Source organism: Protopterus annectens, chromosome 9.part0, assembly GCF_019279795.1.
Source record: "Protopterus annectens isolate FY-2018-M chromosome 9.part0, PAN1.0, whole genome shotgun sequence".
NCBI lineage: Eukaryota > Metazoa > Chordata > Ceratodontiformes > Protopteridae > Protopterus > Protopterus annectens.
Genome location: NC_056743.1, coordinates 1,703,764,147 through 1,703,791,493, shown reverse-complemented (window position 1 = coordinate 1,703,791,493; position 27,347 = coordinate 1,703,764,147). Strand labels below are relative to the sequence as shown.

The 27,347-nt window shown below is 44.5% G+C and overlaps 1 protein-coding gene across 2 annotated transcripts in view; it reads right to left on the bottom strand.

Annotated features, from left to right (window-relative positions):
* The window catches only part of CDC37 (cell division cycle 37, HSP90 cochaperone), a 935,136-nt gene that overhangs the window by 166,162 nt on the left and 741,627 nt on the right, over positions 1 to 27,347 (bottom strand). The window lies entirely within an intron of this gene.

Below are 27,347 nucleotides of genomic sequence, written 5' to 3'. Positions count from 1 at the left end.
GGGGAACAGAAGCTGCTATCGACTTCAATAGAGGGTGCTTCTCGAACAAGTTTTTTTCTTTTTACTCATTTAATGTGAATTATGTATTTGCCTGGCCCTTTACGTTGTTTTGACCTACAACACTACTGCAGCAAATTGCATGATCATACATATATTACTGGCTGTGTGGTCCGTCTATAATACTTCAAAAGGCAGAACGCAAACACTACAACTGCAACGATACATCAAAATCAGTGCTGAAAAGTACAGTTTTGTACCTACCATAAATGTAGATGTTCGAAGATCCACATTGCTGCAGTCCTTACACTTGGGTAGTCCGCTGTCCTCAGTCGGCCCGAATATCAAAGTATAAGGCTGACGTCGGTCAAGGCGCATTTGACTGACATCAGGACGTCAGGGTACAAATGCGCATGACCGATGTCATATCCTCAGTCTTTTCTTGCCCCAGATGTCAGAAGACCCTAAAAATAAAGGTCAAAACCAAAAGACAGCAAAACAAACAACCAAGCACCCTTGCCCTAATTATATGTACAAAATATACACTATATACACAATATTTACAACCACCTCTAACTACAGAGGGGAAGGAGGGAGGGTAAATTGGACTGCAGCAATGTGGATCTTCGAACATCTACATTTATGGTAGGTACAAAACTGTACTATGTTCTTCATCTCACATTGCTGCAGTCCTTACACTTGGGTAGAATCCCAAAGCAGAGGTCTGGGAGGATGGCCAAACTATAAGGAACCAGGAGCTGCCAAAATGCCCTGCAAAACAGCAGTGGCAAAACCAGCCCTGGATTTAGAGTAAAGTGGCAGGTGATAATGCCTAGAGAAAGTATGCACTGAACTCCAAGTAGCTGCCTCCAAAATATCCATGGTTGCCACCCCCCTCAAAAAAGCTGTCGAAGTGGCAGTAGCCCTAGTGGAATGAGGCCTAATCCCAGCTGGAATCTCCTTGCCATGATGGGAATAACAGAAAGCAATGCAAAACCCAATCCACTTAGAAATAGTTTGTTTTGACACAGGCTTGCCCTGAGAACTCAAAGCAAAAGAAACAAATAACTGCTGAGACTGCCTGAACCCTTTAGTTCTGTCCAAATAATATCGCAACTGCCTGTGTACATCTAAAGTGTGCAAAATCTTTTCCCCTTTATTTTGGGGATTTGCATAAAAAGTAGGCAAATGAATAGTTTGGTTTAAAGCCACACTAGAAACCACCTTAGGCATAAAGGAAGGATTAGTACGTAAAGATACCCTATCCTTATGGAAAATCAAGAAAGGCTCAACGCCATAAGGGCCTGCAATTCAGAAACCCTTCTTGCAGAGGTAATGGCCAACAAAAAGCAGTCTTCCATGATAAATATTTCAACTCAGAAGTAGCTGCAGGCTCAAAAGGTTGTAGAGTGAGTTTCTCCAACACAAAATTGAGATCCCAAGCAGGAGTAGGAGCTCTACGTGGGGTCTTATATTCTTTGCCCCTCTAAGAAATTGCTTGAACAAAGGATGAGAAAACAATGGTGGGTCACAATCATAGTGAGCCGAAATTGCTGCAGCATGAACCTTAATAGAAGAGAAAGACAAACCTTTGTCCAGTAATTCAGTAAGATATTGAAGAGCCACACTCAAATTAGGCTCAGAAACATCAAAATCTTTGCTGCACTCCAAAATAAAAATCTCTTCCACTTATCTGCATACACTTTCCTTGTACTAGGCCTTCTAGCTTCCAAAATAACATTCAAAACTTGCTGAGGAAGTGGAGGCCCACTATGGTTCAAAACAGAATATGCCAGGCTGTTAGGTGCAGAGAGTGAAGCTTGACATTGAGCAAATGGCTGTCCTCCTGTGACAACAGGTGTGGAATCGAAGGCAAAGGCCATGGAGGCTTCCGTACCAGACTTCTCAGTAATGGGTACCAGTGCTGTCGAGGCCAATCTGGAGCTATTAAAATCATCCTTGGCTTGTCCTGTCTGACCTTTAGAAGTACCTTTGGGAGGAGAGGCAGAGGTGGAAAGGCATACACATGAAGATTGCTCCAATTGAAAGAAAGAGCATCCACTCTCCAAGCTGTGGGATGAAACCTTTTGTGCAAAACTTTGGCAGCTGGTGGTTTAGTGGAGAAGCGAACAGATCTATGTCTGGAGTTCCCCATGACACTGTCAATTTCTGAAATACATGAGGATCCAATTTCCACTCGTGGGGATCCATAATTGCCTGCTCAACACATCTGCTAAGGAGTTCTGTGCTCCTGGCAGAAACCTTGCCTGAAGATTGAGCTGTAAACTGAGAGCAGTCTCCCACAAAATCATTGCTTGCCTGCATAGAGGATAAGAATCGTTCCCCCTTGCTTGTTGATGTACCACATGACAGTTGTGTTGTCTGTTAGAATCAACACCTGCCCTGGAAGAAGTAAATCCTTGAAAGCTATTAATGCAAACTGGACTGCTAACATCTCCTTCAGGTTGATATGTAGATGTTGTAGTCTGGCAGGCCACTTGTCTTGTATCAACTTTCCATTTAGATGAGCTCCCCAAGCTTTGTCTGAGGCATCTGTCGTTAAAATCTGACTCGCCTCTGGCCGGGTCACAGAGAGTCCCTTGTTTAGGTGACATTCCTGAGCCCACCACAAAAATTCCTTTTGAATGCAAGGTATTATTTAAATGACAGTGTCCAGATCCTGGCAGTGCTGTGTCCATACATTTTTGAGATACCATTGCAGCTTCCTCATATGCAGTTTGGCATTGGGAAGCACCAGAATACAAGATGCCATGAACCCTAAGGCTTGAAGGACTGTCCTTGCAGTCAGCCCGGACTGATGAGATAGTTGATGGAAGTAAAGGGAAAGACTCTTTTGTTTGTCCGGGGTTAAAAAGGCCATCTGGGATGCTGTATTCAGTCTCACACCCAGAAAGCACATGTCTTGAGAGGGTACTAGACTGGACTTTATTTCGTTCACAGAATACCCCAGGCATCTTAGCACTGCTATCACATATTCCAAATGATGAAGAAGCTCTTCCTTCCTTGAGCCAGAATCAGGCAGTCGTCCAAATAAGGATAGATCTGTATTCCTTTTAGCCTGAAGAAAGCTATCACTGGAGCCAGAACTTTCGTGAACACTCTGGGCAGTAGATAAGCCAAAGGGCAATGCAGAGAACTGATAGTGAGAAGTCCCAGCTCGAAAACGCAGATACTTCCTGCAACTTAGTCTGATAGGAACATGAAGGTAAGCCTCCTTGAGATCCAAAGTTACCATCCAATGATCTTTGCCCAGCAGAGGTAAAAGCTGCTGTAACGTCAACATTTTGAACTTGGGAATGTCCAGATAAGTGTTGAGGATAGATAAATCCAAAATTGGTCTCCACGTGTTCCCCTTCTTTGGTACTAGGAACAGGCGAGAATAAAATCCTAGGCCCACTTCTGGCATAGGGACCGGCTGTATAGCCCCTATTTGGAGTAACAGAGAAACTTGCTTGTGGGCCTCTATTCTTTGCTGAGGAGGAACGTCTGGCATGCCTTTGAAAGGAGGCAAGGTATGGAAATAAAACCTGTAACCGTGGTGTATGATATACAATACCCATCTGTCTTGGGTAATTAAACTCCAATTTTCTTTGAAAAGTGCCAACCTTCCTCCCAAAGGTGCTGCCAGACGAGAAGGCTCTGGCAGCTGAAAAGGTAGGTCATTGGGTCTGTTTACGAAAGGACTGACCCCTGCCCCCACCCGAAGACTGTGCAGGAGAACTCCCTGTTCTAGGCCTGAAAGAGCCCTGAGCTCTGCCCCTACCACGTCTAGATCTACCCCTAGACTGGGAATCATAAGAAGGATACGCCCACCCCTTAGTAGGCCAATTTCTACTAAACTTAGGAGGCTGGACCTGCAAAAAATCTTTAACAGTCTGCATAGACTTAGCCTTGTCTTCCATTTTCTTCAAAACTGCCTCAACAGGAGAACCAAACAACACGTCAGATTGTAAAGGAGCATCTAAAATCCTTGTTTTAACATGGTCAGATAAATTTTGATCCCTCAGCCAGGCGTGCCTGCGAAGAACTGACCCAGTGGCAGCCACCCTAGACGAGGCCTGTACAGCATCAAAACCACATTGCAAAGAATGCTTACCCACCTGTTCAGAAACATGTACTAAATCTTGCAACTCTTTACAATCAATACCTTCTGCCAGAGCATCAACCTTAGACTTCAATTGTGAAAGAAGATAGTTCTGGTATTTCAACATGTGAAACTGGCAATTCAAAGCCCTCATAGCAAGAGTGGAAGAAGTATAAACTTTCTTTCCCCATCTATCCAAGGCCCTGGCCTCTTTGTCTGCAGGAACTGGATTCTTTACAACAGAAGCCTTAACACCTTTAGGCCCCTGGCTAACAGTTTCTGGGTCTGCCCTAGGACTCTTAAAAAGATACTTATGAGCTTCAGGCACCCTGTAATACCTATCCGGTTTAACAGGAGCAGGAGGTAAAGAATCAGGATTAAGAGAAGCCTCTGTAAAAACATCTTCCACTACATCCAAAACAGGAGGTATAGCCAAAGGCCTATGCTGGGGTAAAACAAAAATTCCTAAGCCTTTTCCTGGAATCAGAGAAGTCCTGACCTTCCCACTTAAAATGCTCCCTCATGGAATGAAGAGTTTCTGAAAAAGAAAAATCCTCAGGAGGAGAAGCAGAAGGAGTAGAATCATCCACATCAGAATCAGAATAAGGAGAATACTCCTGCAAGTCTTCAGCCGAAGACTCCGAAACATCTGAAGTCTGCTCAAAACTCCCTAGCTCAGGCTCCACCCTAGGTCTCTTATCAGGAGGGGGCATAGAACCCCTAATCAAAGTAATCAAATCTTCTGCCATTTTAAGCATATGCTTCTTGGGCACAGTTCGTGAAGAACTAGGGGTAACACCAACTGAAGCTAAACCTGGCCTGCCCCTGGGAGAAGCCTTGGAAACAGAAGGAGAGGGCCTAACCACCCTAGGCAGGAGGGAGTATAGTAACCTGAGAAGCCCCATCAGCCTGGCCTGCCTCCTGAGAGGCCACATCCTGCAATAACAAAGTCTCTCCCTGGGATCCCAAAGAAACCTCCGGTGGAACCACCGGCTCTACCGACACCTCCAAAGAACCGGCGTCCGGTACTGACGGTTCCTCTAGCCTAGGTTTAACAGCTTTGTCCTTGCGCTTCTTCGAAGAAGCGGGCGTCGGAGCATCCGACGGCATTTTATAATTGCACCGCTTCAAGACTAACCTGGCACAATCTAATCTTCTCTTAATAGTGCGCTTATTGAATCTAGCACAAGAGCGACACCCAACAACGTCGTGCTCAGGCCCTAAACAAGGAATACACAAAGTATGGTAGTCTCTATGCGGTATCTGTTTCCCACAAGAAATACAATTATTCACTTTTTCTGACATCCGGTAAACCACTGAGGCAAGAAAACACTAAAATATTGCCCAACGGGGTACTTAGCCAACTTTGATTCGGTCTGAAACTCCGAAATGGAACAATTTCAGAACGCCAACCGGCACTTGCAACGCTGCTTCTGCATCGGACCATGCGGCAAAAAAGACTGAGGATATGACGTCGGTCATGCGCATTTGTACCCTGACGTCCTGATGTCAGTCAAATGCGCCTTGACCGACGTCAGCCTTATACTTTGATATTCGGGCCGACCGAGGACAGCGGACTACCCAAGTGTAAGGACTGCAGCAATGTGAGATGAAGAACATCTGCAACATTGTCATACTGAGATTATCTGGCTTACATAACAGAAAATGTTCTCATTTCAAACACTGTTTATGATCACTGCTTAGCCTACCAGTACAATATTTGATATCCCATTACCTTAAGTGCTAGTGGCACAAAATCAGTTATGACTTGCTGTCCCACTTATCTTACCTAAACAAGATACACATTTTTAGTTTTCATAGTGCTCTTTCCAGCTAACAAAGTCTTGCAAATGTATTCAGTGAAGCCCATATGGCAAGGTGCCCAACTGTTACCTGAAGCATTATTTCTCATACTTTACAAGTAGCACCAGGTCTAAATGTGCTGCATGCAGAGACGGGAGCAATGTTTGCTATAATTTTAAAAACAGAACCTGAGAGTTAGCAAGTCACTTACGAAAAGTATTTTTCTAAGCTTGAATTTCATTTTCTTAAACATGAGAAACAGTTGAGAATCCTTACTTACTGATTTGGTTCTATCATGTTACAATAGGAAACACAGGCAGACTGCCAAATTAAGCTTGCCTCAGTAGCTGCCTTAGGCACAAAAGAAAAATTAGTTTTAATGACAATCCTTACTGTAGAGGGAAAAGTTTTAAAGGCCTTCACCTCAAAAATCCTTCTAGCAGAAGTAATGTCTACTAAAAAAGCATCTTCCAAGGCAGGTATGTCAAATCAACTTCAGCAGGTTCACAAGGAAGTTATGACTTCCCTAAAAAAAAATACATATCCCAATGGAGGAACAGTGTCCTTAAAAGGCTGTAAGTGCTGGTAAGTTGTTGTTGGTCTTTCGGCATTTTCCCGGTAAGGGGTCGCCACAGCGGAACTCCAGTCTGCTAATGATTGGCAGTAGATTTTTACGAAACGCCGAGTTGCCAGCTCGACGCCCAACCTTCAATGAAGGCACAGCCATTTACGCACGCATGTTGTTCGAATGCTACCCAACCGTGGGGAGGACATGCAGACTCCACACAGAAAGCACTCTCAAGCTGAGAATCGAACGGGAGAACCTCTTGCTGTGAGGTAACAACGCTACCGCCGTACCACCGTGGCATACCTGTAAGTGCTGGAAAGTACCTCTACGAAAAGCTATGCACAGCTTTAAAGAAACCAAAGATAATGAATTGGCAGCTTCATGGAAGTGAGATATTGTAGCAAAATGAACAAATAGTAGCTTAGATTTCCTTCAGAAATCTGAGAAATACAACTGCATGCAAGCAATGAAATAATTCATCCCTTTGGGAGACGCCCATATAGAAAACTGCATTTTACTTTTCTGGATTTTCCTGTTGAGGCCTCTAAGCAAAAGTAAGGATTTGGACTATTCTAGGAGAGTATGAATACTCTCTCTCCATTACTACATCTGCAGTGCAAACCCGAGAAAACTTTTTCAGCCTCTTAGTCCTTACAGTTTCTAATACAGTACAGAAAGAAAGTGGGCATGCATGGAATCTTATCTGCCAACCTAGAGATATCATTTAAAAATGTTTAGCACTTCTCACAGCCATAAATGTGGTGGTGATGATGATCCACTTTATGAATGCAGTTGAATTATGTTATCACCTTAAGAAAACTTGCAAGACAATTTTTGCCAGATTTATTGACTGCATCCATTATTTGTTTTACATTGCATTACGCTGCAATTAAAAAAACTGAGTAGCGCATGCATTGAAAATGTGGGTTAGGCTTGCCAGGTGGTTGAGTCAAGCAGGGCTCTGCTGGATCTCCTATGAACAGGCTGCTACAGAGGACGAGGCCAAAGAGACAAACCACACTTGTCAAAGCTGGAATAGAGCTATGAAAATGCCTTTGGACATACTTTGTCTAGAATTTTAGAGCAAGAGGAAAAAGGGAAGTGTAAAGGAGACCCAAGGTTATTTCTGATGGCAGCAACTCTGGGATGTTCACGCAGAGGAGTGATTAAAGAAAAGTAACTACCCTTTGGCACTGGCTGGATATGAAAGTATATCACAGCAAGGTTTCAACCAGTGATATAGACTGAGGGGACCACTCATGAACAACATTAAACAGCAGCAGAACCTGTCCACTAAATAACTGGTCTCCCAACTAATGAGAATGATTACAACAAAATTATTTGATAAAAGAGGTACAGAGTTCTGCCCTGCATGTTTAATAAACTACAACCTTACTGTCAATGAGGATGGCAGTAGCCCTGGAAAGTAGAAAGCCCCTGAATATCTGCAGAGTGTAGGCCACCCTCATTGCCAGAACACTGCCCTCCATGTATGACCCTAAGCTTTGGACTAAGCATTCCTTAGAAATAATCTGATGTCACAAGGCTCTGTCAATAATGAACAATTGCCTTCTTACGTCTACTGGAGCACCCTAATATGAAACCCTGCAAAAAGCCCATGTAAATCACAGCTACCAACAGGCCCAGTGCTCTGGAATGGAGTTGTTGTAGCTGATCCACAGGAAGAATCTTGTCTGAAGACAAATGTGCTTTATAGGACAGATTCTGTTAAGGTGCATCCACGAGGACTCCGTCTAGGACTCTCCAATCCTCAATGGCATTACCAAGGACCAGAAAAGATTCAGTAGCTACTCCTGAGCTACAACTAGTCTACCCAGCAACCAGTCATCCAGGTACAGTAACAGCTTGACCTCCTGAAACCTCTGGTTCACTGTAACTACTACCCTGCACATAGTACACACTTTGGGGACTGACACTGACCAGCAATTTCCACAACTACTTGGCTATCTTGATGTGGAGACAGACAGGGTTAAGATCAGTGAGGTCTAAGTTGACTCTAAGAGCATCCCACCATTTGCTTCTATATGAATGTACAGTTGTGTAAAATCTTACAATAACAGTAGATGTCCTCTCTTTTCACTGTTGCAGTATTCCTAACAAAAGGAATTTCCTGCCAAGGATAGCCAAATGTCCAGACAGTATACCAAAGCCTTCAATATCTACAGGCACCAAACATCACATACTCCCCACACAAGGTGTAGGGCACAAAGGTGAGGAACAGACAATTCAGAAATGAAAAGCCCCAGGAACGAACGGACCAGGAGAAAAGTACAGTTGTGTACACTTAACATAAATGTAGATGTTAGATTGCATTCACTGTTGCAGTCATCACACTTGGGTTATCTGCCTGCAGGTAGCCCTCAATCGGCCTGAATACCAGAGCCTTGGGATTTCTGTGTCGGATGCTGTCACTTCTTCCATGACGTCAAGTTGTCAGGGGTATAAAACATGCAGCCAATGCCATTACATCAGTTTTTCTTGCCACAAATGACAGGAGCCCCCGAAACAGGGAGCCAAGATATGGTGAGAAAAACAGTAAATACCAATTGCCCTGTAAGGGGTGAGTAATAGACAGAGAGGAGACAGAGAAGGGAGCTGGAGAGTGGGAATCCAGGACTGCAACAGTGACTACACTCAAACATCTACATTTATGGTAAGTGTACACAACTGTATTATGTTCTTCGTGTTTCCCTGTTGCAGTCATCACACTTGGGCTGATTCCCAAAGCTGAAAAAAGGGTGGAGGCAGTCAAGAAGAGTTGGGGCTGGCTAGTATACCCTGCAGGACTGCTATTGAAAACCTGCCATTGATTTGGCAAAGATAGGCAGGTGGTAATGCTTGGTGTAGGCAGGTGATAATGGTTGGTGAAGGTGTGTACAGAACTCCAGGTAGCAACTTCCAGAATGTCCCTGGTAGGGACTCCCCTGAGGAATGCTGTAGAGGTAGAAGTTCACTAGTGGAAACCGTTAAACCCCCAATGGGTTGGTTTCCATGGTGTTTGCAGCAGAAATGGATACAGTGTACTATCCATTTGGAATTTGTTTGTTTAGAAATGACTTTGCCCTCTGCCCCTGGTGCAAACCTGAGTAGTAACTGGTCAGATTTCCTGAAGGTCTTAGTCCTAATCAAGGTAGAATCTGAGCTGTCTGTGCACATCCAAGGAGTGCAGGATCCTTTCCTCTTTATTTTGAGAATTAGGGAAGAAGGTAGGTAAATGGATAGATTGGTTGAGAGCCACAATGGACACCACTTTAGGCATAAAGGAAGGGTCAGTCCAGAGGGAGACCATGTCAGCATGAAAAATAATCAAGGGTTCCACAGCCATAAGTGCTTGTAGCTCAGACACTCTTCTAGCTGAAGTGATGGCCAGAAGCAAGGCTGTGTTCCAAGAGAAGAATTTCAACTCTGCAGGCTCAAAGGAGGGTAGCGTGAGCTTTTCCAGTACAAAGTTAACATCCCAAGCAGGGGTGGGTGCTCTCCTTGGTGTCCTTAAGTTGTTTGCCCCTCTCAGGAACTGTTTGATGAGAGGGTGAGAAAAGAGAGGTTGCTCGGTGTTGTAGTGAGCCGAGATGGCAGAGGCAAGGATCTTAATGGAGGAGAAGGATAGGCCTCTGTGGAGCAGACCTACTAGGTAATCTAGGATTAAAGGTAAGGAGGGCAGTGTTGTGTCCTCTCCTTTAGACTGAACCCAAGAGCAATACCTTTTCCACTTATCAGCATAGGATTTCCTTGTACCTGCTTCCTTAGGCTGGTCACTGGAGGATAATTCAAGGAATAAGCCAGACTGCAAGATTCAGGGTTTGCAGTTACGGATGCAGGATCTTTCCCTCCTGCTGAGTGAGGAGGGTTGGGATCTGGGGTAGGTGCCAGGGTGGCACCGGTGACAGGCTGTGCAGTAGTGGGTACCAGTGCTGGCATGGACAGTCCGGGTCAATCAGGATTATCTTTGGTCTGTCCTCACTTATCTTGAGTAATATTCTTGTCAGAAGAGGCAGAGGGGGAAATGCACAGACTGAGAGGTTTACCCAGTGGAAGGATAGGACATCCACTTTGCAGGCCCTGCTGTGAGGTGTCCTGGTGCAAAATTTGCTGAGCTGGTGCTTGTAGGGGGAGGCAAAAAAGGTCTACCTCTGGGTTCCACCATTTCTGGGTTAGAAGGCTGAAGGTGCTGGGGTCTAACTGCACCTCGTGTGGGTCTAGAAGATTTCTGCTTAAGTCTGCCAGAGAGTTTTGCCTGCCTGGCAGGAATTTAGCTTGCAGATGAATATGCATGTCCAAGGCTGTATTCCACAGGACCGTGGCTAGCCTGCAGAGTGGGTTCCCCTTTGCTTGCTGATGTACCACATAACTGTGGTGTTGTCTGTTTTTATTAGCAGGGGTCCTGGTGAGAGTAGGGATCTAAAAGCTGTCGGAGCATGTTGAACATCTAGCATCTCTTTTTGGTTGATGTGCAGATGAATCTGACTTGGGCTCCAGTGGCCCAGAATGCACTTATCGTCCAGATGTGCCCCCCAGGCATAGTCTGAAGCGTCTGTGGTTAGGGTCTGGGCAGCGTGGGGTTGTGTAAAGGGAAGTCCCTTGTTGTGGTTGCATGCTGCTGCCCACTAAAGAAACCCTGTCCTTAGACAAGGTATGATAGGTATTACGGTTTCCAGGTCCTGAGAATGCTGGTACCAAAGACGTTTTAAGTACCACTGAAGTTTCCTCATATGCAGTCTGGCATATGGAATTAGAAGAATGCAAGAGGCCATGAACCCTAGGGCCTGCAGAATTTTCCTTGCTGACAGCTGGGTTCTGGTGGCCATTTGAGTGAAGTAGCCTGTCAGATAGGCTTGTTTTTCGGGAGTAAAGAATGCCATCTGGGATGCTGTGTCAAAACTTGCAACCAGGAATACAATCCTTTGACTGGGGACTAGTTTTGATTTCTTTTCATTGATAGTGTACCCCAGGGAGGTTAGAAGGTTCTTTATAAACGTCAGGTGCTGCAAAAGCATTTCCTGACCGTCTGCCTGAATCAGACAATCGTCCAAGTACGGATAAATTTGGATCTTTCACTGTCTGCAATAGGCAATGGCTGGAGCCAGGCATTTTGTGAAGAGACTGGGAGCAGTGGATACGCCAAAGGGAAGTGCAGAGAACTGATAATGCATAGATCCTGCCCTGAAACGTAGGTATTTCCTGAATGAGTCCCTGATAGGGATGTGCAGATAGGCTTCTTTTTGGTCTAGGGTGGCTAACCAGACATCTTTGGACAGCATAGGAAGCAGTTGCTGAATGGTGAGCATTTTGAATTTTGGTACCACCAGGAAGATGTTTCGAATGGAAAGATCTAGTATTGCACGCCAAGTGCCCTCTTTTCTGGGTACCAGGAAAAGTCTGGAATAAAACCCTTGGCCTATCTGTTCTGCAGGAATAGGTTGAATTACCCTTATGGAGAGCAGGGATTGAACTTGGTTGTGTGCCTCTGCTCACTAGTTTGGAAGAAGGTCTGGGAACCCTTTTGGGGTTGGCAGTGACTGGAAGTAAAATTTGTAACCCTGGGATACAGTGCAGAGGACCCATCAGTCTTTGGTGATGGAGGTCCAGTTTTTTGCATGATGGGCAAGTTTTCCTCCTAGGGGCAAGAGCAATTGGGCAGAGGTGAGGAGTGGAGTTGAGAAGTCATTGTGAATTTTTTCTGTAAGGGGATGGCTTAGCACTCCCTCTTTTAGAAGTGGAGGCACTCCACTGCTTAGACCTCTGCATACCTTGCGACTGTAATCGGGGGGGGGGGGGGTCTAGTTTGAGATGGCCTTGAGGGGGCTGGAAAGAACCAATATTTTGAGAGGCAATGCCTACTGAATCTTGGAGGCTGCACTTGCAAAAAATATTTGACTGACTGCATAGACTTAGCTTTTTCTTCCATCTTTTTTAGAGCCTCTTCTGCTTTGATGCCAAAGAGATTGTCCTTGTTCAATGCTGCGTCTAGTAATTTAGATTTGACATGGTCTGGCAAGGTCTGCTCCTTAAGCCAAGTATGCCTTCTCAGTACAGAACCAGTGACTGCTGCCCTGCAAGTTGCTTCTAGAGTGTCAAAGCCACATTGCAAGGTATGCTTGCTGACTTGACTTGCAGAATGCATAAGCTCCTGTAATTCTTTATTTTCTGCACAATCTGTAAAGGTAGATAATTTTTCTTAATAAGTTCCATAATATGTTGCTGGTATTTCAGCATGTGAAACTGGCAATTCAGTGCCCTAATGGTGAGAGTTGCAGATGTGTATATTTTTTACCCCATCTGTCTAAAGCTCGGGAATCCCTGTCCGAAGGGGAGGGATTCTTAGCAGTAGGTGCTTTTAAACTTTTAGGCCCCTGAGAAATTACCTCTGAGTCAGCAGTAGGATTTTTGAAAAGAAATTTGAGAGAGTCCGGGACTCTGTATTACCTGTTTTGTTTCCTTGGAGCAGGGGGTAAAGTACCAGGAGTTGGACTGGATTCTATAAAGACATCATCCACAACATCCAGAACTGAAGGGATTGCTAAAGGTCAATGTTGTGGCAAATCTAAAAATTTGCTGAGTCTCTTAGGACTGAGGATAATCCTGGCATTCCCAGTGAGAATGCTCTCAAAGTATGTAGAGTTTCACCTAAAGAAAAATCTGGACTCCTCTGCATCTGAATCCTCATAAGCAGATAAAGGCATGTCTTCATATTCAGAAACCTCAGAGTTGTCGGACTCTGTTAAAGCTGCTGGGGACAGGACTCTTTCTCTTAGCAGGGGAAGGCTGGCTTTCCCTAATCAGCATTATCAGGTTTTCTGTCATTTTAAGCATTTGATGCTGTGGCAAAGAGGCAGGTGCTTGAGTTTGGGTCGTCTGTTTTTTTTTTTTTTTTTTTAGGCATAGCTTGTACTCTTGGCCTTAGAAACTCAGTAGTTTTATACAAAATTGAAGACGCGAAATAAGTCATTGGTTTGGGTCGAATATCGGTAATGCGAAGAAAGTACAGTTCTGTACACCTTCCATAAATGTAGATGTTCGAGTGTATTCACTTTTGCAGTCATCACATTTGGGTTATCTCCTTGCAGTAGCCCTCAGTCAGCCTGATTATCAAAGTCTTGGGTCCTGTGTTGGTTGCTGTCTCATCTTCCATGACATCAAGTCGTCAGGGGTATAAAGCATGCAGCCGATGCCACTACATAAGTTTTTCTTGCCCCAGATGTCAGGTGCCCCCATAATGGGAAACAAATATATACACAAGGTTACACCTCCACCAAAAAAGCAACTACACTATAAGGCTTTAAGCACAGTAAACAAGAATAGAGGTATAGTCCATAGAAGTCAGGGGACTGGAGGGAGGGTAACTAGGACTGCAACAGTGAATACACATGAACATCTACATTTATGGTAAATGTACACAACTGTACTATGTTCTTCGTGTTTCACTGTAGCAGTCATCACATTTGGGTAGATTCCCAAAGCTAAGGATGGGAGGGGGTAATTAGATAGCATTAGGACCAGCTATAAGGCCCTGCAAGACTGCAGTGGCAAAGCCAGCTCTGGATTTACAGAAAACTGGCAAATGGTAATGCTTGGTGAAGGTATGTACAGAACCCCAAGTAGCAGCTTCTAGAATGTCCCTGGTAGGGACACCTGAGAAAGGCTGTAGAGATAGATGCAGCCCCGGCTGAATGTGGTCTTATCCCCTGTGGGGTAATTTTTCCATGGTGCTTACAGCAGAAATGAATGCAATGGCCTATCCATTTAGAAATGGTTTGCTTTGAAATGGCCTTCCCCTCTGCCCCTGCAGCAAATGCAACCAGCAGTTGTTCAGATTTCCTGAGAGGTTTAGTCCTGTCCAAGTAAAATCTAAGTTGTCTGTGCATGTACAAGTAAAATCTAAGTTGTCTGTGCACGTCCAAGGAGTGCAGTACTCATTCCCCTTTGTTCTGTGGATTAGAAAAAAAGGTTAGCAAATGCATGGACTGATTAAGGCCCTCACTGGATACCACCCTGGGCACGAAGGAGGGATTGTTCCTGAGGGACATCCTGTCCTCATGAAAGATAAGGAAACGCTCCACTGCCATGAGGACCCTTCTTGCTGAAGTGATTGCTAAAAGGAAGGCTGTTTTCCAAGAAAGGAATGTCAACTCTGCAAGTGCCGCTGGCTCAAAAGGAGGTAAAGTGACCTTTCCAATACAGAGTTGAGGTCCCAGGCTGGAGTAGGGGCTCTCCTGGGTGGTCTTAAGTTTTTGGCCCCTCTGAGGAACTGCTTCAGCAGTGGATGAGAGAAGAGGGGTGGTTCTGTGTTGTAATGAGCTGAAATGGCTGAGACATGAATTTTGATGGAGGAAAAGGAAAGGCCCTTGTGAAGCATCTCAGTTAAGTATTGAAGAATCTGGGGTAAATTGGGCGCTGCTGTGGCCATCCCCTGAGCCTGAGTTTAGTTCCAGGAACAGAATCTTTTCCATTTTTCAGCATAGTATTTTCTAGTACTAGGCCTCCTTGCCTCCAGAATGACATCCAACACTTGCTTACTGAGGGATGGTAACGGAGAGACAAGGTAATTAGCCAGGTTGCCAGGTTCACAGTTTGAAGCTGTGGGTGCAGAATACGGCCCTCCTGTTGGGACAGCAGGGCAGGGGTAATGGTGCCAGCAGTAACACTGCGCAAAAGGGGGTACCAGTGTTGGCGTGGCCAGTCTGGTGCAATCAGTATCGTCCTTGGTTTATCCTGTTTGATCTTTTGTATTACCTTGGAGATAGGAGGCAGAGGGGGAAAGGCATCAACCGATAGGTTTTTCCTGGTGAAGGACAGGGCATTCACTTTCCAAGCTTGTTTGTGGGGAGTCCTTGTGCAGTATTTGTCCAACTGGTAGTTCTGGGGGGAGGCAAACAGTCTATCTCTGGGCTCCCCCATTTGTTTCTCAACATGTTGAATATCTTTGGTTCCAGTTTCCACTCGTGTGGGTCCATGAGATTTCTGTTTAAGTCATCTGTCAGTGTATTTTGCTTTCATGGCAGGAAGTGAACCTGTAGATGCACTTGGTAGCTCATGGCTGTGTTCCACAGAGCCATGGCTAGTCTGCAGAGAAGATATATGAGTGGGTTCGCTCCTGCTTGTTTATGTACCACATGACAGTGGTGTTGTCTGTTTTTACCATTAATTCTCCTGGAAGAATGTGGTCCTTGAAGGCTGTCAGAGAATTCTATACAGCTAACATTTATTTTTGATTGATATGCAGGTGCATTTGACTTGGGTTCCATTTGCCCTGAATGCACTTCCCTGCCAAGTGAGCCCACCCCCCCCCATGCATAGTCTGATGAGTCCATAGGCTTTTTAGATACCATTGTTGTTTCCTCATATGCAGTCTTGCATATGGAATTAGTAGAATGCAAGGGGTCATGAACCCTAGGGCTTGCAGTATTTTCCTTGCAGATAGCTGGGTCTTTCTGGCCAGTAGTTTCAAGGAGGCTGTCAAATGAACTTGCTTCTCTGGCGTGAGGAAAGCCATCTGGGAAGCTGTGTTCAAGCTTGCTCTCTGGAATACAATTTGTTGGCAGGGTACAAGACGTGATTTCTTTTTGTTTATGGTGTACCCCAGAGAAGTTAGCAATTTCCGTACAAACGCCAGATCATTCAATAGTATGTCCTGGCTTTCTGCCTGAATTAGAAAATCATCTAGGTATGGGTATATTTGAATATTTCTTTGCCTGCAAAATGCAATGACTGGAGCTAGGCACTTTGTGAATACCCTGGGCATAGTAGATAAGCCAAAGAGCAGTACAAAGAACTGATAGTGCATGCAGCCTGCTTTGAAGCATAGGTATCTTCTGCAAGATTCCCTTATTGGGATATGCAGGTAGGCTACCTTTAAATCCAATGTTGCCAACCAGGCATCCTTGCCTAGCATAGGAAGCAGCCGGTGAAGTTAACATCTTGAATTTTGGGATCACCAAAAATGTGTTTAGGATAGACAGGTCCAGGACAGGACGCCAGGAGTGGTCTTTTCTGGGCACCAGGAAAAGTCTTGAGTAGAAACCTTTCCCCCTTTCCTCTTTTGGGACAAGCTGAACAGCCCTGACATTTAAGAGGGAGAGAACTTGTTTTTGAGCCTTTGCCCACTGATTTGGGAGTAGATCTGGCCAACTGTTTGGGGTTGGTAAGGAGTGGAAGTGGAATCTGTATCCTTGGGAAACTACATTTAAAACCCATTTGCCCTGGGTGATGAGTTCCCAATTGTTTGTCTGCAGGGCAATCTTTCCCTCTAAAGGAACAGTCAGTTGTGCAGGGCTTGAAAGATTTAAAGTTAAGTCATTGAGACAGTTTACCATAGGGGGGAGTCTTACCACTCCCTGCTTTGGAAGTGGGAGCCCCCCCACTGCTCAGTCCTGTGAGTACTTTGGGACTGAAGCCTGGGTGTTCTGCTGGTTCTGGGTTTGGACTGAGAAGGTCTGGAAGAGGCAGGAAAGGACCAATTTTTAGAGGGCCAACGCCTACTAAATCTGGGAGGCTGTACTTGCAGGAAATCTTTAACAGTTTGCATAGATTTAGCTTTTTTCTTCCATCTTTTTAAGTACTACTTCTGCTTTGTTGCCAAACAGGCGGTCTTGGTTTAAGGGAGCATCCAGCAATTTAGCTTTAACATGATCTGGCAACAATTGCTCCTTAAGCCAAGCATGCCTTCTAAGTACAGACCCAGTGACAGCAGCCCTGCAAGATGCCTCTAGTGAATCAAAACCACATTGCAAAGTATGTTTTCCAACTTGTTCAGCAGAATGCATTAAATTCTGTAAATCTTTATTTTCAAAAAACAAGTAATCTCCGTGGTATCCCCGAAGTCTCAAAAGAACCCACTAAAGTGTAGTGGGTCCAAAAACAAAACAGTGTAAGAAACTTCTCTGTATGGAAGATTTTCAGTCCATATATTTCTAGTTAATCACTGTATATTAATCAGATCAGACAATAGTAGTAGAAGTAGCGAACATAAACTCGTCTTAAGTCAAAACAAAAAAAAAGTAATAATAGAAAATATATAATTGTACAGCATTACTAAGTATTCGAAAGTAATCCAAGCAAGGCAGGCAGTCTGTTTCCAGTCAAAAATCCTTTAAGTACACAGACGAGATCCAAGTAAAACAAAAATAGAGTAATAATTTCCTCACAAGCTTTCTAAATATATGTATACTTTTTATCAGGCATGGGAGTGGTTTATTGTGCTGTAAAACAAAGTGGTATTGGTACACATGTTAAATTCACATCCCTTCCCCCATCAGTGTGACATTTGAGCTGGTCCTGCCCTACTTAGTAGCTGTCATAATAATATATAACCCTTATGTACTTTAAATAAAATTATATAATGATGTGGTACCTCTTATTTAACCAAATTATTAAGGAGATTACTAAAGTATGTGATTTTATCCAAGACAATATACTACATGGCTGGAAATATATCAACCTTAGTTAATTTGGCAATCAAAAAAAATATATAAATATATACATAAACATTTTGCATGTAAAAATCTATTTCTATTTTCATAACCTATTGTTAACAAAGATCGCTTTCGTCCTTCTAGACTTCTTCAAGTCCGTGTACAAGAACCCTAAAAACCTACATAACTGCATAAATAGTTAGTATTGTTATTACACATCATTTTGAATAAAGTGGGGAAAAAAGAACCAGAAAAAAATTAAAATAAGAAAAAATGTATGTATGATGATGGAAACAATTTGTCCGTGCCTTTCGGCTTTTCCTAGTTAGGGGTCACCACAGCGGAACTCCGGTCCGCTAATGATTAGCAGTAGATTTTTACGTACTGGCTTGCCGGGCCTAACACACAACCTTCAACGAAGGAACGCCCATTCAAGCATGTCGCTACACAGAAGACGCTCTGAGAATCAAATGGGCAACGTCTAACTGTGAGGCGACAACGCTACTGCAGCACCAGCACCGCAGTGATGATGGAAACACAATATACACTTAAATTTCAACTAATTTAAAATGGTATTTAAAACCAATTTGTAGAATAAAATAAAATACAATTAGTCATGTAAACAATGTTGCAATTTTCTAAGTTCCAGTGCACTTTAACTCAACAGTAGTAGTTTAGTCCAGGCTTCCTAAATGAGTTCAGCTTTAATTGCCACATGAGTTCATGTTTGTCCAGAATATTCGGGATGTCTCCTTCAAGATCACCCATGTCTATGCGTTCCAGGATCTGGAACTTAAAATCTGTGTCTCTTTTATGAAGAGAAAGGTGTTTGGCTAGTGCATTATTTTACATCCAGAGCGGATTTCTGACAGATGACATGAAATCCTACGCTTGAGTTTATTTATAGTCTTGCCCACATAGAATGGATCACATTCATTGCACTGTGCCCTGTAAATTACATTTTTAGTGTTACAGTCACCCCCTGCACTGGTTTTAAATGATCTTCGTTCAATAAGGGCAATAAAAACCATCACTTTGCTGTATAAATATACAAAATGTACAATTAGTTTCTCATCTTTTAGTGCTTTTCTCACATGGTCTAGGTTTAAATTCAAGAAAACTTCTAATGTTCCTGGCCTTCCTATAAACAAATGATGGGGCTTCACCCAAGATGTTAATCAGAAAAGGGTTTCCTGTGACAATGTCCCGGTTTTCTTCAATAATATTTTTGATACTGTGATAATCCAAAGTGTATGTCAGGATGCAGCTATTTTTGCATTTGTTATTCTCTGTGGAATTACTTAACATTTTTCTACTGGGGAGGTTGAGTGAAGGTGCTTCAGTCCTTTTCAGTTCTATAATGGGTTCCAAGATGTTACAAAAAGTACAGTTTTGTACCTACCATAAATGTAGATGTCCGATAGATATGCAACTGCAGTCCTGACATATGGGTTGTCCTGCCTCAGACAGCCCTTCGGTCGGCCGGATTCCAAAGTTTGGGTCCGGCGTCGGCTGATGTTGCCTCCTCCCCGACATCAGAGCGGCTGGGGTATAAAGGCATCCGCCGATGCCATCTTCTTCAGTGTTTCTTGCCCCAGATGCCAGGTGCCCTCCAAAGAAGGCTAAATTTTGTGAATGGATAACAAATTCCAGACATGCACAACAGTAATAAACAGATGCACCATAACAGATATCCCTAGCTAATAGAGGAAAAGGGGGAAATGGACCCAAAAGGAATAATGCAGAGGGGTAGGAAGGAGGGAAAACCTGACAGCAGTTGCATATCTATCGGACATCTACATTTATGGTAGGTACAAAACTGTACTATGTCCTTCAAGAATGCAACTGCAGTCCTGACATATGGGTTGAATACCATAGCCAAGCTGGGGGTGGTAGGCTCTAAGAAAGGGATGGTGTAGCTAAAAGGCCCTGCAGGACTGCTGAAGCAAAGCCTGCTCTGGATCTGGAGTATAAAGGCAGGTTGTAGTGTTTGGTAAATGTATGCACGGAGCTCCATGTAGCAGCCTCTAGAATGTCCTTTGTAGCCACTCCTCTTAGAAAGGCTGTGGATGTGGCTATAGCTCTGGTGGAGTGCGGCCTAATATTGGCTGGTACACCTTTTCCATGGAAAGAGTAACAGAATCTGATGCAGTGTCCAATCTATTTTGAAATTGTTTGTTTGGAGATTGCCTTTCCTTGCACTCCAGCAGCATAGGCTACAAATAGTTGGTCAGACTTCCTGGTGGTCTTTGTTCTGTCCAAGTAGTAGCGTAATTGTCCGTGTATATCCAAAGTGTGCAGCAGCTTTCCCCCCTTATTTTGAGGATTGGGAAAGAAAGTAGGCAGGTGAATTGCTTGATTTAGAGACACACTGGATATCACTTTTGGCATGAATGAAGGACTGGTCCTTAGAGAAACTCTGTCCTGATGGAAAATGAGAAAGGGAGGTACTGCCATGAGGGCCTGTATCACCGAGACTCTTCTTGCTGAGGTAACTGCCAACAGGAAAAACGTTTTCCAGGAGAGAAATTGCATTTCTGAAGATGCTGCTGGTTCGAAAGGAGGAAGAGTTAATTTTTCCAAGACGTAATTGATGTCCCATGCAGGAACTGGTGGTTTTCTGGGAGGGATTGATATTCTTTATCCCTCTTAGAAACTGTCTTAGCATGGGATGCGAAAACACAGGTGGGTCACAGTTGTAGTTTGCTGAGATTGCTGAAGCGTGAATTTTAATGGAAGAATATGAGAGGCCACTGTGAAACATTTCTGCCAAGTATTCTAATATCTGTGGTATGCTCATTACTGATGCATCCTGTCCCTTGTTGGCATTCCAGATGCTGAATCTCTTCCACGTGGCCGAATAGGTTTTTCTGGTGGAAGGCCTGCGTGTTTCCAGCAGAATTTCTTGAACTTTTTCGGAGAGAGAGGTATGAGTCAAAGTCATGGAACCTTCCAAGCTGTCAGCTGCAATGTTTGCAGGTTTTGATGAACAGTCCTGTAATTGTGCTGTGTTAGAAGCACAGGCCATTGAGGCAAGGGCCACGGTTTGGTGTGAGTTATGCTCAGTAGCAATGGATACCAGTGCTGCATTGGCCAATCTGGAGCTATCAAAATTCCTGTTGGTTGTTCTGCTTTTATCTTCAGTAACACCGTCAGTAATGGTAGAGGAGGGAATGCATAAATTGTTAGGGAATTCCAGCTGAAGGAAAGAGCATCCGTTCTCCAGGCTAGAGGATGGTGCGTCCTTGAGCAGAACTCCTCCAGGTGATGACTGAGATGAGAAGCAAAGAGATCTATGTCCAGTGTTCCCTAAGCACTTGTTATTTGTGAGAAAATGTGTGGATGCAGCATCCATTCGTGTGGATCCAAGAAATTTCTGCTCAACCTGTCTGCCAGAACATTGTCCTTTCCCGGAACAAACTGCGATTGCAAGTGGATGTTTAGTTTTAGGGCCTTTTCCCAAAGAGGCATTGTTAGTCTGCAGAGAGGATACGAATGAGTGCCTCCTTGCTTGTTTATATACCACATGAAAGTGGTGTTGTCTGTCCTTATTAGCAGGTGACCTTGTTGAAGAGATTTTCCGAAGGCCTCTATTGCATGTATCACTGCCAACATCTCTTTTTGATTTATGTGCAAATGCATTTCCATGGGAGTCCATTGCCTTTGAATGCATCTGCCCTCCATGTGTGCCCCCCATCCATGATCTGAGGCGTCTGTTGTAATGGTTTGACTTGCTTGAGCCTTGTTGAAAGACCTGCCTTCGTTTAAATGACTTGCTTGAGACCACCAAAAAAATTCCCTTTGCAGGCATGGAATGAGTGGTATTACGTCTTCTAGGTTGTGGCTGTGTTGAGACCATAAGCTTTTTAGGTACCATTGTAGCTTTCTCATGTGTAGTCTTGCCAGAGGGATCAGAAGAATGCAAGATGCCATGAACCCCAGGGCCTGCAGGATCTTCCTTGCGGTCAGCTGGGTGAGCTTTGCTAGGCTTTTGAAGTAATCTGGTAAATGCTCTTGTTTCTCCTCTGTGAGGAAAGCCATTTGCGATTGTGTGTCCAGTTTTGCTCCTAGAAAAATAATCTGTTGGGATGGCAGTAGTCTTGACTTTTGAATGTTGACTGTGTATCCCAAAGCCTGTAACAATTGAATGACATAATCCAAGTTTCTTATCAAGGTTTGTTTGCTGTCTGCTTGTATAAGGCAGTCGTCCAGGTAAGGGTATATTTGAATCCCCTGGAGCCTGCAATGTGCAACTACTGATGCCAGGCATTTCGTGAATACTCTGGGCGCAGTAGATAAGCCAAACGGCAATGCTGACGATTGATAATGCTCTGTCCCTGCAAGAAATCTGAGGTATCTTCTGCAACTGTGTCTGATTGGGACATGCAGGTATGCCTCCTTGAGGTCCAGAGTGACCAGCCAAGACCCCTTGCCCAGCATGGGAAGGAGTTGCTGTAACGTCAGCATTTTGAATTTTGGCACAATGAGAAAAGTGTTTAGAGCGGACAAGTCCAGTATAGGCCTCCATTGTTTTTCTTTTCTTGGAACAAGGAACAGTCTTGAGTAGAATCCCTGGCCTTGTTCCTGAGGAGGAACCTTTTCTATTGCTTTTATTTGTAACAGCTTTGAAACTTTTATGAGTGCCTCTGCCCTTTGATTGTGTGGCAGGTTTGGCATGCCTTGTCTCGTTGGTAGAGTATGGAAGTGGAACCTGTAACACTTGTCTACTATGTCCAGAATCCATTTGTCCTTGGTTAAAATGTGCCAGTTCTTTGAGAATAAGGATAATTTTCCGCCTAGAGGTACTTCTCTTTAAGCCCTGGTCGGTGGTGTGAAAGTCAAGTCATTGTGATTGTCCCTGTGGTGCAGCTGAATTCCCTGCGCCACTTCTCTGATTTGGTGGTTGCCATTGGCGGCCCCTGTAGGAGCCTCGGTATTGCCCTCTACCTCGAGCACGCCTGTTTTTTCCCCCCTTTGAAACTTGTCAGTGTCTGGAAAGGACCAATTCTTTGAAGGCCAATTCCTGCTGAATCTGGGTGGCTGAATCTGGAGGAAATCCTTGACTGTCTGTACTGATTTTGCCTTTTCCTCAATAGACTTCAACATATCCTGAGCATTAGCACCAAAAAGCTTCTGTTTTTCAAGAGGTGCATCCAGGAGCTTTATTTTAACATGGTCTGGCAGAGGCTGTTCTTTCAACCAAGCATGTCTACGTATAACGGCCCCTGTCATAGCTGCCCTACATGAAGCTTCCAATGCAGCATAACCACACTGAAGAAAATGATTGCTAACCTGCTGGGTGTTATGAACCAAATCCTGCAATGCCTTTCTATCTATAGGCTCAGGAGAGGCTAATTCTTTCTGCAAATCATCCATTAAGTAATCCTGGTACTGAAACATATGAAAAAGGCAGTTAAGTGACCTCATGGCAAGGGTGGAAGAGGTATAAACTTTTTTGCCCCATCTCTCCAGGGACCTAGCTTCCCTGTCCGCGGGCAGAGGGTTTTTGGCAGAGTAAGTAGCCACTCCTTTAGGCCCCTGTGAAATAGTTTATAGATCCACAGAGTGGGCCTTAAAGAGATGATTATGAGTTTCAGGAACTCTGTAATATCTGTCTGGCTTGACAGGAGCCGGAGGGAGAGAATCAGGGGAAGCACTGGAGTCTGAGAATACATCATCCAGGACATCCAACACTGGAGGAATAGCTAAAGGCCTGTGCTGGGGTAACTTAAGGAAGGTACGTAGCCTCTTCCTGGAGTCAGAAAATTCCTGACCCTGCCACTGAAAATGTTCTCTCATGGAATGGATAACTTCACCGAAAGAAATATCCTCTGGAGGAGAGGCAGAAGGAATAGATTCCTCAGCATCAGAGTCCTCGTAGGCCTGGAAGGATTCTTCCTGGGTATCTGAGTGCTCTGAATCCCCAGAGGCTTCATCCGAAGAGAGGGTATCTGTCTGCTCAGTTCTAGGCCTTTTATCAGCAGGTGGCTGAGAACCTCTGTCTGGATGCGGCTGAGAACCTCTGATAAGAGAGATTAGATCTGCAGCTAGAGTCATGATCTGTTTATCAGTAGAGGGGCCCTGGGAAATAGATTTTGGATGGGCCTTGGCCTGGCTGGCAGCCTTAGCACGTGTGAAGGCCTTGATGGACATTAAGACCGGAGGCCTAGCTGCCCCACGTTCAGGGGTAACTTTATCCACTGGTATGGTGTCAGGTAAATCTAGAGCTTCGGTTTCGGGAGGAAAATCAACAACCGGCACCGGTGAAATCTCCGGGACCGAAGTACGCGCTAAAGCGGTGTCGTCTGTCTGGAGTGGTTGAAGTACCGCTTCCGAAGAGACCGATGCACTCGCAGAGGGCTTAGGCGTATCGGTGGACGGCGCGGGCCGAGGATGTCGGTCCCGGTCCTTGCGTTTTTTGGTAATATGTGCTGTCGGTTGTTCCGACGGCATGATATAAGCGAAAGTATCGCCAAAAAAGTCCTCTGCAAATTCTGCCCGGCGCCTGAGTGTGCGCTTATTAAAGCAAGCACAGGCAGCACAGGCCGAGACGTCGTGGTTTGGGCCCAGGCAGGGGAGGCAGTAAGAATGGAAGTCCTTATGAGGTATTTGTTTACCACAAGACAAATTATTAACTTTTTCAATTTTTTCTGACATCGGCCGAGGCAAGAAAAATGTTCCCCAACGGGGTACTTAGCTTTTAGATGACTTCGGTAACTGAAAACACAGGAGCTGACCGACCGGCACTTGCGAACTGCTTCTGCTTCGGGCACCGCACAGCAAGAAAGACTGAAGAAGATGGCGTCGGCGGATGCCTTTATACCCCAGCCGCTCTGACGTCGGGGAGGAGGCGACATCAGCCGACGCCGGACCCAGACTTTGGAATCCGGACGACCGAAGGGCTGCCTGAGGCAGGACAACCCATATGTCATGACTGCAGTTGCATTCTTGAAGGACATCATCAGACTTTCATAGCCTCTCACTAGAAAATCATTCTCCAAGTTGTTCAGGTTTCTCAAAAATGGTTCCATCTCTGTGGTAATTTGAGCTCATCTATAGCCTTGGGACTTCACTACATTATACTTGGTTTTTGTAGGATGTAGACTTTTACTGTGGAGTAATAAGTTAACCCTCGCTGGTTTTCTGAATAGATCAGTGGTGATTCTGTTATTGTTGGTGCCCTTGGAAATCTGCATATCTAAGAAAGTGGTTGAAGTACAGCTATGGGAAGAGGTAAACTTCAGGAAGGGGGTTGTTTGATTGAGGTTAGTGATAAAATCTCCAAGCTGCAAGGTGTCACCTTCCCACACAATAAAGACAATCAATAACACTTAAATAGCATTATCATGTTTCTTAAGACTCCATAGCTGCTGTTATACAGTAATTGTGAGGGAGCACTGTGTACAAGGATTCCACACCAATTAGTTACCAAAATACTGTCAGCTTCCACTAATGTTTTTTATTTTCTTCAAAAAATCCATTTAATCTCTTATGTATGACTTATTCTTTTCTGCTAGAGGTTTCAGCAAGTAATCAAGGTAAATGGCTGTGGCTTCAGTAAGGGAACCTCTACTTGCTACCACCGGTCTATAAGGTGGGTCTTCTCTGTTCTTATGTGGCTTTGGTATTCCAAAAAAGTAAGGTAAACGTGGGCATGGACTCCTTAAATAATTATAAAGATTTTCAGTGACAAGTTTTTCTTCCCATAATGTGGTAAGATTAGTATTCCATAAATCATATGCTCTTTTTATGTCATCCATGGTAAATAACTCATAAAATCGGTTATCCTCCAGCATGTTCTCTATCTTTTGGTTATAGCTAGTGGTATCAGTCACAAGTATACCTCCTCCCTTGTCTGCCTTCACTACACGCCTGGATTTATCATTGCCTAGCTCAAGCAATGCTTTTCTTTCTCCTGTGTTAAGTTATAAAGTTTTTTCTTAGGAGGCTTTTTTAAGCAGTTTCCTGATATCAATCTCACATTTCACTTCAAAAGCAGCTAGTGTTTGATGTAGTGGTGGACAATAGCTGCTAGGCCTTTTTATAATTTCATCAATAGGCTTATTTTCAGTGTCATTACTTTTGCCATGAAACTGTACCCTTAAGTTGAGCTTCCTCACAAACATTTTAAGGTCCATCAGTACCTGAGCAACCTCACTCCTGCAGCTTGGTACAAAAGTAAGCCCTTTGGTCAACACACATTTTTCCTCTTCAGTCAGTGCTTTAACAGAGTGGTTCCAGATAAGTGGAGCACCTGTTATTGTGATACCTGTTGTTGTTGTTACTGCGGCTGGTTCCTCCGTCTGAACCTAGGACCTGGGTTGTAGTCGGTGTTCCAGTCGGGATTGCCCAGGTATTGTATTTCCCTCACCCCTGTCCACTGTTTGATTCTCCTGTCGCCCTGGGAGTTTGTGGATAGAGTATGAGACCTCTGGAATTCCTCCTCTGCATTCTGGAATCTCGGTGGGTTATAGTAGTATTCCTCGCTGTAGTATGGGGGGACCTGGTAAGAGGGACAAGCTCTGGGGCTCTGGTGATGGTCGTCGTTCTTGTTCTGGTACTGGTGCTGGTTTTGGTATTGGTGTGGTGGTTGATGTCTGTGCTGTCGATATTGGTCTTCCTGAAGAAACTGGTCTTTGTGAATGTGCTGCTGTTCCTGGTAGCTGGATTGTCTGTGGTCCCGGTGGTCCTGGTAGTCCTGTAGAACTCTGTCGGTTTTGGTTGGCGCTGTGGTTTATGTTCCTGTCCTGATCCTTCTGTGATGGCAGGAGGTAGAGAGTCAGGGGCCAAGTTAGATTCCGAACAGGCATCAACAATGTCCAGTACAGGGGGGATAGCTAAAGGCCTGCGCTGGGGCAGGAGTAAGAAATCCCTAAGCCTCTTTTTAGAGTCAGAGTAATCCTGGCTTTCCCAGCGAAAGAGAGTATGCAAGGTTTCAACAAAAGAGAAATCCTCTGGAGGGGATGCAGGGGGAATAGAGTCCACTGCATCAGAATCCTCATAGGTAGATAAGGGTAAATCCTGGTCATCAAAGGAAACAGAAATTTCAGAATCCTGATCCGAAGAATAAGTAAACTCAGTCCTAGGTCTCTTAGAGGGGGAAGGTTGGCTTCCCTGATTAAAGTAATAAGGTCTTCAGCCATTCCTATCACTTGTTTTTTTAGGCATGGAGGCCTGACCACGCAGTCTGGGTGTCGGTTTTCTAGGCATAGATCGAGTTTTAGGCCTTGAAGAAGAAGATGGCGTCGGTTTAATATGCAAGTCAGTACGGCTGAATACGCCCTCAGAAGCTGGTGCCTGCACAGCGGCTCCGGACCTATCCAAGGTAGAGACATCCACAGGTTCCACAGTTGAAGCATCTCACGGCATACAGGACTCCGAATGGGTCTCAGTAGAGGCCTGCGAATCTGAAGTAGCGGGTATCTGGGGGTGCGAAAGCACCTCA